Here is a 22112-nt window from a genome sequence, read left to right as displayed (position 1 = left end):
TACAGAATGGAAGCATTTTCAATATTATATGCAACAAAGCCATAGTTGTTGCTTATTTATCTTATGCAATTAACAACCATTGACAAAGCCAATAGTCCTGGCTTGTTGTAGGTGTAATGTTACTTGTTGTATCATACATCTGGATGTAATGTAAGAAACAGTAAAATACCAGACGGGTGACACACTATGCTAAGCACAGATTTTTAGTTTAGGTGTTTTAAGCCACGTCCTTAATTACATCGGCCACGCACCTTTGAGAGACCCCCCCCCCCTAGGTTTTTCATCCCACTTAAAGCCCTGAGTTTATCTCTACAATTTAAATGTCGAAACCACTTCTTCTCCCAGAGTTTAGGTCATATTAGATACTTTCACTCAAATTCCAAAACCTCATTGGCTATGTCGCAGTGTGCACTATGTTGAGCAGTGTTAATGTTGTTTACATTACGTGTAATACAATGAGGTATTGTTTGGTAAAGAAGGGGACCCCTACGGTAAACAATGAAACTTGCTAGCTGTAGGGCAAATTACAGCAGCTAGGTTCAAGTTATACAATCATATAAAGCATATCAAGCCATATATTTATTTATATAATCCTTCAAAAAACATAATAGAGTGCACTTTAATAAGCATATACACATGACCAAACAATCTATATATATTTTTTTAAATATATTTGTATTCAAGATATCTCATTGGTGAGAAAAATCTTCTTTTGCAAAAAATGTTTTTAAAGATGTACGTTTGTTTATATTGAACATCAATATAAACAAATGTACATGAAATTATATATTTGATACATCTTTAAAAACATTTTTTTGCAAAAGAAGTTTTTTCTATCCAATGAGATATCTTGAATACAAATATTTTTTTCAAAAAAATATATAGATTGTTTGGTCATGTACATATGCTTATTAAAGTGCACTCTATTATGTTTTTTGAAGGATAATATAAAGAAATAGATGGCTTGGTATGCTTTATATGATTGTATAACTTGAACCTAGCCACTGTCTTTACTCCATTTATACAATGAGGTATTGGGATGCTTGTAAGAATCCTTTTAGTGTTACATTGGTCTCAGCCAATAGCAGTGAGGTTTCAGAATGCTCCCAGAGATGGACGTGTTCTGCTCTCTTGCCCATAGAGTGCTTGTTCAACATATCAACGGTGATCTGGCACACTGTCCTAGAACCATTGGGGCATATTCCTAGCCAACTTGTGATCTGATAGGCCTACTTTCTGTCTCAGTCCGATCCCGTCTGGCACTTAGTTCTACTTTTTGTTGTGATTAATATTGCCCTTTGGGAAGTGAAAGGATTAGATCATTCCATTTAAAAGAACAGGGTTCTCCTCATTTATCTCAATTGAAAACTGCAACCAGATGGTATTTTACAAGTAAGTTCCTGGGGTCAGGCCTAAGTCCTTGATGGAACTTAAACAGGAACAGGATGAAATATCACCTGGTCTTCTGAATTCTATGAGAAATAGGACTTGTTTAAACATGCACAGGACTTCTGGAGCTCTGAACATTCCCTAAACTGTATTTTTTTCTATTTAAACCTCATTCAGACTGCTTATACTGGGCCAGATTAATGAATCCCACAACATGCCATACTACTTTGGGCAACCAATGAATCTCACAATGTGCCACACTACTTTGGGCAACAAATGAATCTCACAATGTGCCACACTACTTTGGGCAACCAATGAATCTCATAATGCGCCACACTACTTTGGGCAATTAATGATCTCACAATGTGCCACACTACTTTGGGCAACCAATGAATCTCACAATGCGCCACACTACTTTGGGCAATTAATGATCTCACAATGTGCCACTCTACTTTGGGCAATTAATGATCTCACAATGTGCCACACTACTTTAGGCAATCAATGAATCTCACAATGTGCCACACTACTTTGGACAATGAATGATCTGACAATGTGCCACACTACTTTGGGCAATTAATGATCTCACAATGTGCCACACTACTTTGGGCTATTAATGATCTCACAATGTGCCACACTACTTTGGGCAATTAATGATCTCACAATGTGCCACACTACTTTGGACAATTATTCTTATGTGTGGTAAACTTTACCAATGATAGATATGTTCTTGAGATAAACTAAACGAATTCTTAAACACTAACCTCCTATTTACATTGCTGAAAATAGAAGTTATCTGCATACTGTTTGATGAATACAGTGTCCTTAACTCGGAATAATTGGTATATTTATTGCAGTTGCTTTCCATCAGAAAACGTTTTGTTGGTAATTGTTCCATAAGTAGGGATGAGTGGAACATGCAAGTGCTGCAAGTTTGGGTGAAATAACAGGTGAACTAGAAAAAACGAGTGCATTTCTTGCCAAACACAGAAGCAAAGTTAGTGGAGGGTTTCCCGCATCTGCTTGAACCACAACATGTGGTGTAGGGAGGTATGGGCTGCCCAGCGGCGTTCTGATTGGCTTCCTGCAGCATATGGCATCATCACTAAAGGAATGGCTTCTTGAGTGAACGGTATGGATGATTCTTTGTGTTTACATGTGTTTGCTCCTTTCGGTATGGTACAGTCTTGGCACGTTTCCTCGGGTATCGATTAGTGTGATTGCATGCACATTCAAACGTATGGACTATTCGGAACCCTCTTTAATAGGGTTACCTGAAAACACAATGAACCTATTCCTTCCCCCAGGCCAGGCATTGGCAACTTGTGATGGCTCCAACTCAGCTTGCACAACAAAAATGTCAATTAACTTCACTCTTGCAGAAAGCTAGTGTGCAGATCAAATGTTGTTATTTGGGGCTGCAGGGGTGTAACAATTATTAGTACAGCAAGTTAGTGGCATCAGGGCTAAGAGGTTTGCAGGGCTAATCAAATCTCAAATATTTATGTTTTTATTGCCAAACTGCAGCGTGAGGGCCATTTCCCTTGCTTTCGTTAAAGCCCATGAGCCCCTTCCAAGCCTCTGATATTAGGGCAAAGGGTGAGATAGCTGTAAAAACAGCAGTTTTTACATCGTTTGTCATCAGATCGCAGGTAAGATTCTTTAAATCGAGAGAAGGATTCAGTACTTTAATTCGCAGGCCTTGTAATTTTTGATACCCTTAACTGTAAATGTGTGTGTGTGTGTATCCACTAATAAACATATAATCTGTTAAGGTTATGTCACTTAAAATTGTAATGTCAATTTAAAATAATTAACATAAACATCTGTATCAAAAATTACAATTACAGTAGAAAATATATCAATCCCTATCAATTTATAGTCCATAAACCCAGCATGATCCAATTATTTTCCATAATCTTCTTTATTAATAGATATTTGAATACAAATTGTACAGTTTTTCAAATGTGTTATTTAAAATGAAATACATAGACTCCAGTAGTAAATATATCACATTTGAAAAGAAAACCTGTAAAGTTTGTATTCAAGTATTTATTAATGAAGATGACGGGAAATGTTTAGATCTTGCCAGTTTGATGGACAATGAACAAGCATGGATTATACATTCTAATGTAATTGTTAAAAATGACCTTTATGTTAAACCTCCCATTATTAGCAACGTGTTCATAGTAATTTGATGTCAGGCTGTTCACTTGTTTCTTATGAAGAATCCATGGGTTTCCCTTACTGTGATCTATAAACAAATCTCTCAATGTATTATTTGTATTAATTGTACCAGATAGTGAGGGCAAGTTCAATTATGCGGCAGAGGAGGGCCAAATTATGCAGCATTGTCGTGTAAATTATGAGGCAAGATAAGACAAATTATGTAGCGTAATGCGGCACATTTTATCATAGTATTACTTCACTATTTTGTCATTTGTTAACACTGCCTGGGCATTGGTTGTACCTGGTTAGTAGTAGTTTAACTCCCAAATATAGAAATAAGCAACAGAAAGGTGACCAGCTAACCTTTGCAAAGGCCCCTACACTGAACGGCAATCCACGTTGCTGAGTTTTTTAAAACGCTTGAACCGTTTGAGCTAGGAACAAACTTATTGTTGTTGTTAAAATCTGCAGATTGTGCAACAGATGATGAATTATGTGCCTAGTGTGGCAAATTTATAATTATGTGTAAAAGGGCGCAGCCACACAATCGCATCATTCCAGTGCAGTGCATTCATGAAAATGCAGGCGTTAATGCAATGTGTTCAATACAACAATGTTCTTGCCCCTGTTAAAAATGGTGGTCTCTAGTTGGCAGTGCATGCACCCTGTCCAAATAAGGACCCTTCCTTCTAGTCAGGGTAAAGGGATTATACACCCAAGATAACCCCTGATCATGCCGTGGTAGCTTGGCATGAGCGGTCGGGTCTATCTCAGAGGCAATGTGTAAAGTATTTATACAAAACGCACACAGTAACACAATAAAAACACTACAATTGACACCACACCAGTTTCGAAAAATAAATTATCTTTATCTAAACCACACAAGACCAAAACGAAAAAAATCCAACATACAGAACTAAAATTATGACTTTTAAAGGTCTGAAGCAATTCTGTCGATAGAACTCTACTCGATGAGAGTTTTACGTGAATCGTGACTGTGAGACAGATGCAGTGGCAACGCTAGACAAGAAATTCATTTTCTTTGTTCCTCCAAAGAGGCGAATCAAACTAATACCTCTGCTCCTATTTGGTACTGGAGATATCTTATTTGTGAATCCCAGTTAGCCGATTCTTTGACCAGGGTCAAGAAATTGCAGAAGAGTTATTTTTGTGCTGAAGATGGTCTCAATGACTTGATGCAACATAGACCAAAACGTCAACGACTAATCCATTCTTCTCTCTAGTGATTGTTAAATTAGTTACCTTTGAGTGCTGAATCTTATATATAGGACAGACTCACTGTATTGCTTAATGATGATGGATAACCATGCATTGATAACTAGGATACCTACTTATATCTAACCTATATAATCTCTGTTGTCAATGTTTGTTGAGCTTTCTCGTTATTATTTCTATACCCTTATCTTTTCTAATTTATGATATCTGAAATATATTTTTCTACTTTGGTTCACCCGGTTAGTATAATTGATTTACTAATCTATTTTGTACAACTCATTTTGATTTATTCCATTGAGTGATATTAGATATCACTATACAGATATATCTATAGAGCTACTTAAAATTATTTTGATTTGAATAAATCCCTTGTAGGCATCTTTCCCTTTCTAACTTTGATACCCAAGCCCACAAGGGGTTATTGGGTTGCCCAATGACCTACTACGCTTTCTAAAAGTGGCATTTTCAAACACACAATTTAAAAACCACCTTTACAAGAAGATGTGTATTTACATTCTGAGTTAAGAGTCCTAACTCCAAATCTCTAGCTGTTCCCAATTGAAGGCTACAGTTGCAAAATGTCACAAGGCAGCTCCAATGGTAGCCCATGGGAGAGCTCATCCTTGCAATAGTGAAAAATCTAATTGACAGTATTTCACTATCAGGACATGTAAAACACACCAGTACATGTCCTACCTTTCACATGCACTGCGCCCTCCCCAGGGGGGCACCTTACATTTAGTAACGGGAAGGTTAGGGCCTGACAAGTAAGTGAACTTGCCAGGTCGCCATGGCAGTTTAAAACTGCACTCACAGATACTGCAATGGCAGGTCTGAGGCATGTTTACAGGGATACTAATGTGGGTGGCACAAGCAGTGCTGCAGGTCCACTAGTTGCCCTGGGTACACCAAATGCACTTTACTAGGAATTTACCAGGGATTTACCAGTAACTAAAGGATACCAATCATGGAGAACCAATCAGAATTGTAGTCTTCACAGGGAGCACTTTCACTTCAGCACTAGTCAGCAGTGGCAAAGTGCCCAGAGTACATAAACCAGCAAAAACGAAGTCCAGCATAACATAAAAAATACAGGAGGTAGAGGCAAAAGACAGGGGCAACCATGTCAAGGATGCAAGATCAAACAGCCCCAACACACTGACAAGATCAAGCTTGGACAAATCCAGGAATGTCTGCCTGGCTATTCCTGCTCGAATGCAGCTGTTGGTGTCCATTCTGTGAAGAGCGTTTGTCCAAGAAGGAAACACAAAGGTTTGCATTTGTAAAAAATATATATATATTTTGAGCTTGACCACAATATACAATATAGGTCAGCTTTATTTACAAAAGACTTTGTAGGATAAAAAACAGACTGGTACTGTAAAGAGAACCTAAATTGCCAGTGTATTCCCATTTCTTTTGCATTTCCCAGGAGGATTTGAAAGAAATGAGGCATATGCAAGTGAACAATTTGAGCTGAAATCTGTAACTGCTTGTGAATTGGTACACAATTGTTTCAATCATAAATTGAACACCCACTCCAGCTAAACAACAATTTACAGTCAAACAAGCTATTTTGTAGGTACTTTAAAAGGGCTATTTTAGTTTAATACGAATGAATTGATGTTACCACTATGCATTAAAAACAACAGTGCCACAGATATTGTCCAAGAATAAAAGATGGCTGTTTCTCTACAACTTGCCTTTCTGTGCTCCCTTTCTCTACTAAAGTCATCTCTACAGCATTGAGTGCTGGTTAGGTCTATTAATGCGCTATGCAAAGTACATTTGCTCCCTCCCTCGAAGTGCGAAATAAAACAAGCATTGGCAAAGTCAACCGGTAAGGCTATTTTGTAACAAAAGTCCTTCTTCATTCTTAGTTTTGTATTGCAGGTGCATTTATACAGCACTTCATAACCCTAAAGAGGTGCCAAAGTGCATCATAGAACATGTAATACATTGCACTGTTATGCAGTGCCTTTTAGAAGAATGCTAAATTGTACTGTAGCCTAGGTGGGAAGTGGTTTTTTGTGCCATGTGTGATTGACAATAGTAGTGTTCTTAACTCAACAAACCTTCATTGCACCTAAGTGTGCAATGTAGGGTATAAACGTGAGGAATATAACATATTCACTTTATGTTAATTTGTTGTTATATATGGGTATTGTATTGGGTTTTTTTGTCTGAAAGGATGTGGGTTGTTAGTGTGGCCTATGTTGGAAGTGTTTTGGTGTCATGTACAAGGAGTAGTGGAATTAACTCATTGTGTTGCTACAATTGTGATGTAGAGTGTTGTCAAGTTTGAGCAAATTGGAATGATGTTCACATGAACGTCATTTAGGGCTCGCCTGGGGTCGCATCTGCAACCCCTGACTTGCCCCTTGTGACCCCTGTCCTCAGAGGTTGAAAAATCAGTGCCAAGCACAGAGGGGTGAGAGGGTCTGCATTCCTTACTGTCTGCATGTTTTTCATTATACTAAAACTGAATAATAATTATTTACTATTAGTGTCATAAAAAATGGAGCACACTTGGGACATATGGTGACATCTGTGGTAAGTAAAAATACTTTTAAATGTATGTTGTATGCGTGCTTCCAGGTGAGAGTGTGTTTAAGTAAGAAAGAGCTTGCATATGTGTGAGATAATGTTTCTAAATGTGTGAGCATATGTGTGTGAGTGAAAGTCATGTGACAGGTAGTGAGAGAGATTGTGTGAGATTGATGCCCAGATTTACTATTCTTTGACACAAGGCTACACTGCCCCAAGGTTGCTTCACTACTTTGAATCAAAGGGGGAGAAAAAATGTACCATATTTAATAAGATTAGATACTGCAGTATCCATGTACCAGAGTGAAATGTGTCTCAATCTTTAAAGCATAGGTTTTGTATTGAAAGAGACCCCATCCAGTACAAAAAAACGGCTTTAAGACTTTTTCCACGTTGTATGTGCGCTGAACAATGCAGCACACATGCAAAGTTGGAAAAATGAGAAGAAATTAAAACTTTGTTATGCTTACCTCGAGGAGGCACAATATTTGGTGCATATTCTTGTATACCAATGTTTGTAGATAGACATTTGTGTCAGCACCTATGAATGGTTGCATGGACTGCCCCCTTCAACCAATCAATCAAACCACATTTGTATATCTCAGCACTGTCACCCCTAGGGGTATCTGGGCGCTGTGGGTGCTACGCCTCCATCGACAAGCCAGGTCTTGAATCTTTTCCTGAAGTACGCCAGGGAGGGTGCTGTTCGAAGCTGGAGGGGCAGGTCGTTCAAGGTCTTGGCAGTGATGTAGGAGAAGGAGCATCCTCTGCTGCGGCTGGGACTGATGCTGGGGGTGTGCACCTGGGCCAGTGAGGAGGAGCGCAGGGGTATTGCGGTTAAATGGAAAATTCAGTCGGTGGTTGATATAGGCTGGTCCTTGATCATGTAGAGCTTTGTAGACATGTGTGAGGCTCTTGAACTGGCATCTCTTTTTAATGAGGAACCAGTGGAGGATATGGGTCCTTTTGGGGAGATCCAGGATGAGTCTGGGTGCTGCATTCTGTATGGTTTGGAGTATTCTGAGGAGCTAGGTGGAGATGCCGGCATAGAGAGTGTTGCCATAGTCGAGGTGACTGGTGATGAGGGCTTGGGTGATGGTCTTTCTGGTGTAGACTGGGATCCATTTAAAGATTCCGTGGAGCGTGTAAAGGGTGTGGAAGCAGAAGGAGGTGACTGCATTGACTTGTTGTTTCATAGTCAGTTCTTTGTAGAGGAAGATGCCTAGGTTGCATGCATGGTCTGTTGGTGTGGGTGTAGTTCCGATTTCTGCTTCCCAACATGTGTGGTTCGATATGGAAATGCTCTTCCTGAAGATTAGTGCTTCTGTCTTGTGGGAGTCGAGTTTAAGGCAGTTGCCTCTCATCCAGTTGACTATGTTGGTCAATAGCACCTCAGAATTTAGTTCCGGTGGTGGAGGGGTGTTCGGTGAGCAAGAGGATAAGTTGGTTGTTGGCTGCGTAGGAAATTATGTTGAGGCCGTCGGATCTGATGATGTGTGTGAGGGGGGTCATGTAGGTGTTGAACAAGATCGGGCTGAAGAATGATTCTTGGGGTACTCTGCATATGATGTCCTTGGGTTCAGAGGTGAAGAAAGGCAGCCAGGTGCTCTATGTGCATCCTGTAAGGAAGGACATGATCCACTTGAGGGCATTTTGCTGTATGCCGATGTTGTAGAGTCTGTTGATGAGGGTTTGATGGGATACAGTGTCAAATGCAACAGAGAGGTCGAGGGGGATCACAACCACAGTCCATCTGCAGTCAAGGAGGATTCTGATGTTGCGTGTGCCAGTGATCAGCGCGGCCTCAGTGCTGTGGTGTGCATAGAATTCTGATTGGGAGGAGTCAAGTAGGTGGCTTTGTTTTAGGTATTCGGTGAGCTGTTGGTTGAGGGCCTTTTCAAGTACTTTGGCTGGGTAGGGGAGCAAGGAGATTGGTTGATAATTTTTTTGTTTGCTGGGGAAGGCTCAGTGTTTCCTTAGGATGGGTCTGACCTCTGTGTGTTTCCATCTGTTAGGGAAGGCTTCTGTGGTGATGAAGGTGTTCATGTTGCTGGTGACCCCTATACTGATTGGGTTGGTTCCGAGGTTCAAAAGATGATAGGGCAGGGTCAGTGGGTGCCCCAGAGTGGATGGATGGCATGATGACCGTGATGCTCTGCATGGTGAGCGGAGACCAAATTGTGATCATTCAGCCGGTGTGCGCTGTTGATTGAGGCTGTTGAGGTTGAGCACAGTGGGTAGAGGGTCGAAGTTGTTGCAGATGGAGGCAATCTTGCTGTGGAAGTAATCCAAAAGGGCGTCCCAGAGTTCTTTGGAGGGTGGAGTGTGTTCTCTGTGGCTGATGGGTTGGAAAATTCCTTGACTGTCCTTGATACAAAATAATGCAAAGTAGCGCATAACGTACCTTTGCTTTACTACTATCCAACGCAAATCCTCAATTGTCATGTGACATGCCTTTCTGAAAGAAATCAGGGTCAGGGGTCATATGGTGTCACTTCCTGTCATTAAAGTGAAAGGGCATCTCATGTCACTTTTACTATCCATGGTTTGTTGGTGAATTGCCGCACATGGCTTTAGACCAAGTAATAGCAGTACATAGGGATTAGCGTACCATCTTTGAGAGGGCATAGGTTTCTCTTCTTGGTCAGTTTTAACCAGCTGAGGATTAGCCTACAGAAATGCCTTTATTACAGACACCCACAGTAAATATTTAATAAAGTCCACCCAGCAGTGACAGAAGAGCAATCCGCACACATGCACTTGATTAAAGGCAGTCTGGAGTGTGTTAGGTCCATTATCATGCTCTGCAAGTGTGCCATTTTAAAACATGCAGTCGTTTGTACAACATTCTTTGTATTATTATTATTATTATTATTATTATTATTATTATTATTATTATTATTATTATTATTATTTATGTTATTATTATTATTGTTATTCCTATTCAAGAAGAAGAAGTGATTTCAGAAGGCCTGACAGATGGAGAAGTGTGGCTCACTGGTTAGAGCAGGCAGACCCAGGAGCAGAGATCAGACCCGGGACCAGGGTTCAATTCCCGACGCGTCAGGGTCTTGAGCTCAAATGTCCACGGACTCGATAATTCTCGCTCCGGTGCCTGCCCTAATCATGGGTTCTCACTCTGCAACTCTGGGCATTAAGCTTGCTTAATCTCCACAACGGCCCCCCGCGGCGGGATGCCTGGCTTTCACCTTGGGGATGCCCTGTAGGGGCTATCTCACAGGGAAAAGCCAGGACGGGTTCCCAAGGCAAGCGCCAAGATGCCTCCGGGTGATTCGAGCGCTATATAAGAACATACAAAAAAAAAAAAAAATAGCAAATTTTTTCTTTGCCAGGCCAAATACCACTGTTATTTGGAGTCTTTGGCTGTCATTGGATGTTAGAGATGATAATTAAAATGACCAATGTGTACCCTACTCTGAAGAAATTCAGGGCACATTGTAACATATTATAGTATCAGGATGATCTAACATATTTTCCTTGTAGATATTACATGGATTATGGAGCAACAATGTACTATTGCATGAAATTATGTATTGCAGTCTTAGTGATTCTGTGGCCTTGAGGCATTTTCCTTGGCAAACTTAATTTGGCCCTTTGTTTGCAAGGGGAGTGTTTTTCTCCACCCGGAGCTCGATTAATTTTTCCTGCCATCATGGGGCTCCATTTGCTTGAAGGTATCCACATTGTTGCTTTAGGTAGGAGAGAGCACAAGAGGGTGAGGTGGCGATTTTTACTCCTTGAGTCCGACTAGAGGCTTCAGTTTGGTGAAGGCTGTGCTCTAGTCGCCCAGGGAGGTAGAAGAACACACCCTACTGAAGGAGCACCGAGGACGGGCAGACTAGTAATACGCTTCAACTAAACAATTGTATTGAATAACTTTTAATTTAGGTGTTCTATTTGTGTTGGGGATTTTGTAATTGTTTTACTTTTTGAAATTTTGAATTGCAGTCTTACTGGTTCTGTGGAATGGGTAAATGTGCCTTCAAGGGATTTATTTGGTTATATAGTTAGATTATTTTATAATAGCATTTGAGAACAAGATTAACTACATGCTTGCTAATTAATTTCTTTCAGAAAACTTAATTCTTTTTGCAATTTCTTCAAACAGTTGAAACACCGTCTAAGGCAAAACAATATAAATCATATGGAATATTTATAGAAAAAAGGTGTACAAAACAAGCAGAAACGGGTGTATATATGAAAATATTCACTTTTTATGTTAGAATTTTTGTAGAGGGTACTTATATACAATACATGCAATGAGAAAAGAAGGTAGTTATTCAATACTTGTAAACCTTCACTGTGACAATTACCAACACTTTTTCTCAAAATAAGCCACAAATAAATATGGAGGAAAAAAGTGTGTAGGTCGACGTTTCGGTCTCTAGTTTTGTATTAATGAGACCATCTTCAGGACTGTATAGTATTAAGGTTGTAGACCCCTGTTAGTAAGTAGAACAAAAGAAAATTACTATTTATTCTAGCATATGAATATAAAAACAATATCTCTATAACATCTGTGTAAGTGTTACACCATTATACAATTATTTCATTTAAGATACGTTCTATAATATTTGTACTTCTTAGGTTATTATTATTTCATTTCACATAGTTCAAGGTATAAACAAACATATCTAGAGATAGTTTGAGTAACCATATAGAAATCAGAGTTATGGTGACTATTCATGTCCTAATGGATGTGTACCATGCCCACTGAGAATTTTGCCTAATACCATGGTTTAGCATTTAGGGTTTTAGAATTTCAGCGTGTCCGAAAGGAATCAAGTTTTAATTCATACATTTGTTCACATAGGGTAACAATCATATCGGGAAAAGACCGTCTTGATTTAAAATACAAATTGACTCTTGAGCATTTGTTCCTAAATTGTCTATAAACAATGTTGCCACCAACATAGACAGAACATGAGGGCTATTTCGTATTCCTTATCAAATATTGGTGTTTATTCAGAGAACCTTTTAAATTTTGTCAAGCATGTCTTGACCTATCTAATTTAATCATGATAAATGTAATTACATTTCATTTTTAGTCCTGATAAATTGAAGTTAGGGACATACCTAAAATCAGTCACAGCAGCTTGGCTTTATATCTTCAGAATTATGAAGCTGCAAATGAGCTAATCTGTCTCATGTAGAACAGAAGAAAAGGGATAGCTTTTAATTCATTTTGTATTCCAAAGAGATAAAAAACTAACGCAAACTTATGGCGCGTTCATTATTACCTTAGTAGTGCCAGAGGGAGCATATTCAAGCTATATAGCGTGTCGATAAAAACTTTCTCAAACTGGAAGATGATCTCACACTTGAGGGTCGTGACGATCCGAGTTGTTCTATCGGTCTAAAAAGAATTCAAAGGAAAACCTTTTAATATTGTTTATACCAATCCTAGCATAAGACGTGTGTGACTCAAAGTAACTAGCATTTCTGGGATGTTTGTCTTATTTACAAAAAATAGACAGTAAAACCTTTAGGGAAACGCCTACTCTATTTAAGATGGTATCACAAGAAACACATCACCTTATTTTAGCCTATCAGTGCTTATCGACAGTCATCAACGTTATGCAATTCAAGACAGAACTCCAGTGTATTATCGTAGTTGGGTGCTCTACACAAGGATTCGATCAATTCTTTTATTCTGCAACTAAAAAAAGATTTTAGTCTAATTAGACTAAATGCGTGGTTCTATGGTGGAATGGATCTAAACTAGCGGGTGGCTGTACATACCTCCGATTTACGAGCCATGAACGGCAGTTGGGAGCGCACAAAGATGCCGCATCAAGCTACCATGGGAGCCGATCCGGATTTTAAAGTGTTTGGAAGCAGAAAGAGGACTGTTAATTGATCTACTTCACTAATAGCGGCCATCTTTGACTATGGACATATACAGCGGCCATCTTTCAACGTGGTTATTGTAGCTAACTACCAGGATCTCCATTATGGGAAATGAGTTTAGATGCCAAAAGAAATTACTCAGTATATTTAAGCGTCACGAGGTGGTCCACTTCTTTTATTTTTGCCATTGATTAGAATGTAAGGGTGGTTACATATTGTGAAACAATAATGATGGCAACCATCTTCAACCATATTTGAAGGTGGCGGTCATCTATGCATGTTGTTTTTTATGCGATCGCGGCTGGAAAGACCGAGTCAGTGTAAGGGTCCAAGCGTCTTCTCTACAGGAGTGCCAGGAAGCGTCGACAAGCCCAGCCCTTCCCCCCTGCACCTATTGCATCTATCAAGCACTAGAATGCAATGGTGGTATGGAGGGAAAGGAGGGAACAAAACAAGGAAAGGTAGGGAAAACACAGGACTCCTCTGGCTGGTATCCCTCAAGGTGAAGACAGGCTCTAGAAAGGAATGGGTGAGTTAAAAGCACAGTAACCACATACAGATAGTACAATATGAAACCGTACACAGATTCTTACCTATATGTCAATGATAGCTAGTATGTAATTAGTGGACGTGATTCGTGTAGCTCTTCTAAATCAGCAACAGTGTACAAGAAGAGTACCTATCTACAACAAGTAAGTGCAATTAGCTCCTGGGTGCAGCAGAGAGTACGCAATAATTGCAAATTAAGATTCTCTTACCAAGGGATTCCAATAGTAATAACACTGACTGTCATGACGAGAGGCGATACGAATGATTTATGTCTCATCTGCAAAAGGCAACAAATTCCATGTCACAACATGCTACACTGCTATGGGGTTGTAATATTAAATGTGGCGCTGAATAGCGCCTTACCCGGTCTTCTTGCCCACGTACTGTGACGGTTGCCAGTCTTCCCAAATAGCACCAGTGAGTCCAAAAATAAAAATAACATAAAGAAAAGAACCTGGTGGACTACGTCTATCACAATCCCTCAGAGGTACCCAGGCAGGCGCTCCACAAGTCCGGCCGGCCGGCGGAACTACTAGGTGTCCGGCCGATGGGCGGAACCGTGAATACTCCTGCCGAGAGTCCCCACGAGGTTCTGGAAGACGGATCTCCAACTCAGGAACGTAACGGCTCTCCACTGCGGGACAACTTCAAAAGTAGGTACTGTAACAGGGGGGCCGCCTCGGACTCAGATAACGAAGAAACTACAGGGCGGTGAAAGCAGGGAGTAAACACGGAACTGGTAAACAGCCGAGGACCGAGCAAACGGTGGCCGGCTATACTGAATCAGGAACGAGTGTCAGAGAGAGGAATAGCCATCATACGGAACGGAACCAAACAACAGATACGGCTCAAACGGAAGTGACGTGCTCACAAGGAACAACAAACACTAGAACGCGAAGCCACGTAGTGCGGGGAGGTCAGGCCTTTATTTCCGACTCGTTCCCTCGCGCATGCGTGCAGAAGAGTAGCTCGGTCTATACGGAGGACTGGCAGGCGTGACAGTCAGTGAGTTGGTTCTGTCATTTTCGACGCAAATCTAGTGTTGTTATTTAGGAACAAAGTCCTGATTCTAAATAATGTTTGAATCTGGTATCGGCATTAATTAGTCGTGACAATCCATCAAGCAAAATTAATACATTGCACAAAATGAATATCATGTTGGTATTCGTATGCCATCAAGAACATAATACTTAAAGAGCCAAGTTCACATCACAATGTATTCCGAATACATTCATCTAACAAAAGAGAAAAACATGTACATTATAACGTTGTGCCTATCTCAAACAGATACATTTTAGCTCACCAATTTAGTAAACTAATATCCCATCACAATTTTTTTTTTTTTTATAGCAGGGTTCAAAACAGTATCTAGCAATCTCAAAGTACATTTTAAAAATTCTTATTTATCATACATGTGCATTATAAATGTATTCCTATCGCGATCAGATGCATTTTGGCTCACCATTTTAGCAAACTAATATTGCAACAAAATTTTTTGGAACAATGTTTAAAGCAATGTCTAGCATTACCTAAGTACAGTTTTGAGATTCCTATTTGTCCTGAACTAAGACATATTGATGGATATAGCCAGAATAGTTCTAGTGACATACATAATAATGACAGATGGGTACCTGTCATACACAATAACAATATGTAAAAATATAATGGTTCTATTTCGATACTAGAATACAGATCTTATATCCAAATTTAAAGAGAACAGACGCGGATAGCCACAAAAGTAGTCATAGTAGATCATGATATTAGCAGGTAATCATACTGACTAAATGTTTGTCTGTTTTGTGGTAATACATATGATTAGTGATATTAGAAGCGAAGACTCTCCCTAGAAAATCAGAGGTTCAATGTATACAAGCCAGAGCATGCCACTCTGTTGCAGAATTAAGCCCTCGCTTCACAGGGTCCGCCTGGCAGATCAATTTGCCTTCTTTAATTGTGAGAACTTTATCAACTTTATTCTGTCTTTTCGTGAATTTGATGACATCAATCACCCACCAGCGCATTTCATGTTCCGTATGGCCTCGATGTTGGTCATGGACCATTTTCCTTCTTGCACTTGATGTGGGACTGGTGTTGAAGAATACGTTTTTTGACAGGCTGAATCGTTTTGCCTATGTAGTGCAAGCCACAAGGACATTGCATGCAATACACTACATTTGTAGTGTTGCAATTTTGATGGCATTAGTGTGTGTTCCAAAGGTGGAAACACATACCAGGTTGGATTTTCTCGGACGATCTCTGACAGTCAATAAAGCGTCACGATCGTTGTACCAGGCACGTTTCATTGATCTTTTTAGTAATTTGGATGGATAATCACGTATTTTCAATTTGTCTTTCAATTTCCTGGCTTCTATGAAATAATCCTCTTTAAAGGTACAATTCCTGCGCAAGCGCAGGAACTGTCTAAAGGTTAACCCATCTTTTAAAGCTTGTAGATGATGGCTTTAGTAGTTTAAAAGAGTATTTCTTAATGTGGGTTTTGTATATAATGTTGTTTGGAGATGGTTGTTAACATCATTTTTAATTGTGATATCCAAGAAATTCATTTCATGGGTATCATATTCCATAGTGAACCGCAGATGTAATCTTCTAGAATTAAGCCATACACGAAAAGCCTGTAGTTGGTCATTTGTTCCCTGCCACACCAAAAACACATCATCAATATATCTAAGCCATTTTCTGATGTTAGTTGAAAATGGGTTAGATATATGCAGAACGTGTTTGTTTTCAAATGTGGCAACATAGATATTTGCAATATCCGGGGCATAAATTGCCCCCATTGCCACTCCTTTTAGTTGTTGGGAAAAGGTGTTTTGGAATAGGAAGAAGTTTTCACATAAAGAGATTCTTACACATTCAATGATAAAATCCGTTGGTACCTTGTGTGGTCTGGGTCTAGTTTCTAAGAGATCAGTCAGAATAGCCAGTACCTCTTGTTGGGGGATGTTTGTGTATAAACGTTCTATGTCCATAGACACAAGACGTTCATTTAGAGGGTCAAAGTCATAGTTCTCTACTTCATTATTCACCGCCATAGTATCTCTTATGTAGGACGGTTGATTTATTGCAAAAGGTCTAATAAAGTAGTCAGAGTATTGTGCTAAAGGTTTAAGAATGGAATTACACCCTGAAACTATGGGTCTTCCTGGTGGGTTTAGCGGATCTTTATGCACCTTTGGTAGCATATAGATCGCTGGGACCGTCGGTGTTTTATTGCTCAAGAAGGTTGCCTCTTTCTCATTCAGCCTTCCGCCATCAAAGTCCCATTTGCTAAGTATGCCGATCTCTTTTGCAAGCCTGTTTGTTGGATTTACTGCTAATTCTTTATAATGGGCAGCTACCGAGAGTTGTTTGAGAACTTCTTGATTGTATTTTTCTCTTTCCCAGATAACTATACCGACCCCCTTATCAGCAGGTTTGATCAAGGCTTGTGGGAACGATTGTAGATTTTGTAATACTTGTTGCTGTTCTTTGGAAAAGTTAGATTTTAACTGCACTTTCTCTTTGAAGAGATTTTCAATCTCTATTAGTGTCGCATTTTCGAATGTGATGACCTCCTTTCTGACCATTGAATTGGTCGGATAAAAGGTAGATGGATTTTTTAGACCAGTGATTCCATTATTTGCTTTGGAGGTGTTGTTAGCAAAAAAACCTTTTAACCTTACTGTGCGAAAAATGTTATACATTTCCAACTTAGTTTGAAAAAAGTCATTTTTATAGGTAGGTATAAAGCTCAGGCCTGCTGAAAAAACTGCAGTTTCATGCTCTGATAAAATGTGAGAAGACAAATTGAAAATAGGAATGGATTTATCAGATGTTACCACTCGTAATATTGATTGCGGATCTGGCGGAAGCCTGGCGTATATTAGTTGCGGTACAATCCTCTTTTGGACGACTGCTGTCTCTGCAGAGGACCCGTGCCCCTGCGCTCGTGGCCTAAAAAAGCCTGCCGTGAAGTAGATGGCTGTTGGTCGTATTGACGGTAATGAGTGTCTAGTGATTGGTCACTTCCTGTTTCTGAGTTAGTGTCAGAGAATGTGGTCCTTTTCCGTTGTTGATTGGGACCTTGTGGGGTATATTAATCTTTATTGAGATAAGGATATGTTTTTTCTTTGTTATACCTTCTAATATCATTCTGTAGTTCTTCAGTTTTCTTATGAGAGTTAAAATCTTCAAACTCTCTGATGGTCTGTTGCACTTTTTCTAAGAGGAATTTACTGTTGGTAATGGTTGAGCCCCGAGTCCAACTAGGACGAGAATTGATCTAGTGTCCCAACTTCCCCCGGCCCCCAAACCGAGGAAAGCCACATCTAAACCGTCTAACATTCAAGTAGTTTTTGGACCCCCCCCCAATAAGCGCAGGAGGAAATCTAAGGGTAATCAAGGAAAGAGTCAACCCAAGGTTCTACACTCGGACTTTGGCAAGTCCCTAAAAACCCCAATGCCGGTAGGAAAACCACCGGTGGTCTTAGACCCAAAACCCATTGTTAAGGATTCAGCTCCTGGTACGATAAAGGACACAGGAGCGGTTATTGCTAATATTCCCTTGTCTGTTGTCCCGCTTGGAAATGTAGAATTCCTGCTAAGGTCCCTGCTATTGCCGATCAGCGAGAGTATTAAAAAGATAGAGATCAGACTAACTATTCTGGAGGCGACATTAGGTAGTCTGAAAACTCAAGCTGGCCGACAGGGAGTGCAATCTGATCCCATTCTCCCTACCGTAGTGCCCCAATTGACGGCAAATAGTGCTGTCATTCCAGTCCCTTCACAAGCCGTGAATGTGGCACCCTCACAACAACAACTCCTAAGACCAAAGCCTGTCACATTCAAACCTCCCCCTGCCAATATGCCCATCCAATCGCCAGGACCTGTACCCCCGGCACAGCCGGTAGGTAATACTATCCCAACCCCTTTAATGAAGCTCACCCTGAGACCACGCAGACCTAACTTACCCCCAGAGACTAACGCTTTTACGGTAGTCATGGCGGGTGTCCCCCCACTCGAGGAAGGGGAAAGGGAGGACTTTTGTGCCCTGAAAAGTAGGGTAATTAAGTGGTTAAATATAAACAGACCCCTTCCGACACATTTCAATAGTGAAATTATAATGGTAAGAAGGGTACCATGGGTGGGGAGAACACAAAAATCCATAAAAGGGGATTGTATACTAGTGAGTTTCAGGGATACAGGCACGGTGGAGTTTATATGTCAGGGTAAAAATAGCTCGAGGGAATCTACCATCCAAACCCTCCATGTGTCGTTCTTTTTCCCAATTAACCCGGTCCCATTTCAGCAACCCCAAACCCATGATACTTGGGAGAGGGTTGGGAGGAGGGGGAGACATCAGGCCTTACACCCCAGACCGATAGTTGGTCGACCGGAACAACCCTTTTATACTCATAACCAGTTCAACTGTTTGTATGGACTAGAGGGGGTCGACTGACATACAGATAACACCCCCCATGGCTGTATTAAAAAGGGCGACCTGGTAGAAACATGGGAGGAGCTAAGTTTAAAGGCTGTACAAACTTCGGCGATTGGGGTGGGAGATTCAATGTGTGTTGAACCTGAGGCAATAGTTAAAAACAACATAGGAGGGGTACCTGAACAGGCAATTCAAGGGCCATTGTTGGAATTAAGATCAAGGGATCAGGAGGGAGTGGAATGGAGGGGAGAGGGGGTGAGATTTATCTCATGGAACATAGCCGGTATAGCGGGTAAATTTTACAACAAGGAATGGGCTGAGTACATTAGGAAATTTAATATCATATGTGTACAGGAGACATGGGCTGTGGAGAATAACTATCACTTGCAGGGTTACAAGTGTTTTTTTGTTCCCGCCCGAAAGTCTAGTTCTGGGAGAGCTATGGGCGGCCTGTCCCTCTATGTAGATCTAGATCTTCCAGGCACTTGGTCCTTCCCAGATTGGTCCTCATACGGGATCCAGGTAGTTCGGTTTCATGGAAAGGGGCTACGGTTTTCTGTTTTTAATTTGTATAATACCGAGTCAGCAAATAACCTCATCCCGGTATTGACTGAACTCGAACAAAGGCTGGGACAAGAAATCGCATTTCAGAACAAGGACCCATCCCATGGGTTGGTGGTGGTGGGGGATTTTAATTGTCATCTCTGTCCTGCATTAGTTAAAGCAAATACAGATTGGGAGCAATGCCCAATCCAGAAGGGGCCTCATTTTTCTCACTCATCTACCGGAGACGCTCTTAGGTTGCTTCGGCTGAAGTACGACCTAGAGCATACCATCAATATGATAGGCCCACAGCCGGACGGCACACTCCCACCAACCTTTAAAGGCAGGGGCTGTTCATCTATTATAGATTATATTTTGGTCTCGAGATCCCTGGTCAACAAAGTAATTAGTGTAGGGATAGACTGGAACAGCTTCAGTGATCATAACCCGCTTGTTTTAACGCTCACATATAGGGCGGGCCGAGGACCTAATGTCCACCACTTAATAGGGGAGAGGGTCACTGACCAAGGCAGGAGACTGAAGTGGTCTAGAATAGACGGGGCAAAATTTTATAAAAACTTGAGCAACATGGGTCTGCGGGCCATAAATGACTGCTTGGATCTGGAAGTACAGGGCGCAAGACTATTAGAAAAGTTTGACCACATTGCAAATCTGATAGATGGGCTACTGAGGACCAATGTGCCCATACGTAACCTGGTCAATCCCCGGTGGTTTGACCAGAATTGCTCTAAAGCACTGAGGGAACTGAAATGCTCTCTTAAGTCAAAACCACGGGACCCACAAAAAATCAGGGCAAGCAGAGATAAATACAGAAAAGAGACCAAAAGGAGGAAACTCGCCTTGCAGGCAGAAGCCTGGGCAGATCTGAGAGAGGCTGGGGAAAGAAGGGACCTAGCGGGGTTCTGGAGAATCATCAACAATCCGACCTTTTTAGAAAATGATTCTCCGGAAATAGGGGCCAATATCCTACCGGAGCAGTGGGTTACCCACTTTAGGAGTCTGTACAACCACGATCCAGGTAACTTTGTAGAACTACCAGCAACTCAAAGCCATGCTCCACCGGTAGTGTTTACCCTCAAAGAGATCACTGTAGGGATGGAAAGCCTAACCAAGAATAAAGCCCCGGGTCCGGATGGAATTCCCCCTGACCTCTTTCTTAGTAATATAGACTTATGGGCCCCCTTGATGACTAGGGTCTTAAATGCCGCTATCTCCTGTGGTCTCCCCCCATCATGGTCCAAAGCGATTATTGTGCCAATTTTCAAAAAAGGCAACAAGGACGAGCCTAGGTGTTATCGGCCTATCTCCCTGATTGACGTTTCAGCCAAACTTTTGGGAAGGGCAATTTTGAACAGATTGTCAGAGTGGACCGAAGAGAATAACATCTTTTCGGATACCCAATATGGGTTCAGGGCAGGGAGGTCCACCAGCGATCAATGCCTGAACCTATATATGCTGACTGCCAAATACACTCTGGCCAGTGATGAGCCCATTTATATGGGATTCATGGACCTGGCAGCAGCATTCGATCACGTCAATAGAGGGAAGTTGTGGGACATGATGGCAGGTCTGGGGATCGAGAGTGGTCTAATTACTATTTTAAGAGAGCTACACACTGACACCACGGCTACAGTAAGATTTAACAGGGAGGGGGGATTGTCTGAGTCCTTTCCATGTAAAAGTGGAGTCAGACAGGGTTGTATCCTTGCCCCTTTTTTGTTCTCCCTTTACATTAATAATTTAGAACAGTCTCTCTTGGGTCTAAAAGCAGATTCTCCAAGGGTCGGGTCGCGGCATATCCCTGTCCTGCTTTATGCAGATGACGCGGTTTTGCTTGCGCGTACACCCCGAAGTTTGCAAATTTTGATAGATGGGTTCGTCAAGTTTATGAGTGATTTGGACCTATCTGTCAACTTAAGCAAGTCTTATGTGCTCCTGGCAGGCAAAAAACCCTCCTCTAAATCAGTTTACACAATAGGTACCCACCGCTTAGAGGAGGTTAAAACGTTCTCCTATCTTGGAGTAACCTTCGATGGTGTTCTCCAATTTAAGCCCCTGGTGGAAGAACGCTGCAATAAAATGATTGCCTCCAATGGGGCTATAGCTGGTTATGGCAGGAGGCTGGGCAGGTGGAGCCCGGAACAGATGATGATCCTGTACGGCTCTGTAACATGTTCCAAAGTAAGCTACGGGGCAGAAGTCTGGGGCTTTGTGAACACTGCTAGAATTGAACAGGAAGAGAACAGACACATGAAATCTATTCTGAGGGTACCACCCAGTACTGTTGGATATATAGCTCATAGGGAGCTAGGGAGGCCACACCTGGTGGACTCACTAAAATTGAGGCCAA

At 41.1% G+C, this 22112-nt stretch overlaps 1 protein-coding gene across 1 annotated transcript in view; it reads left to right on the top strand.

Moving 5' to 3' along the window:
• The window catches only part of ABCG8 (ATP binding cassette subfamily G member 8), a 251544-nt gene that overhangs the window by 1069 nt on the left and 228363 nt on the right, over nucleotides 1–22112 (top strand). The window lies entirely within an intron of this gene.

The sequence above is a fragment of the Lissotriton helveticus genome, chromosome 6 (genome assembly GCF_964261635.1).
Source record: "Lissotriton helveticus chromosome 6, aLisHel1.1, whole genome shotgun sequence".
Taxonomy (NCBI): Eukaryota; Metazoa; Chordata; class Amphibia; order Caudata; family Salamandridae; genus Lissotriton; species Lissotriton helveticus.
Note: the sequence above shows the minus strand (reverse complement) of the source record. Positions and strands in the feature narration are given on the sequence as shown.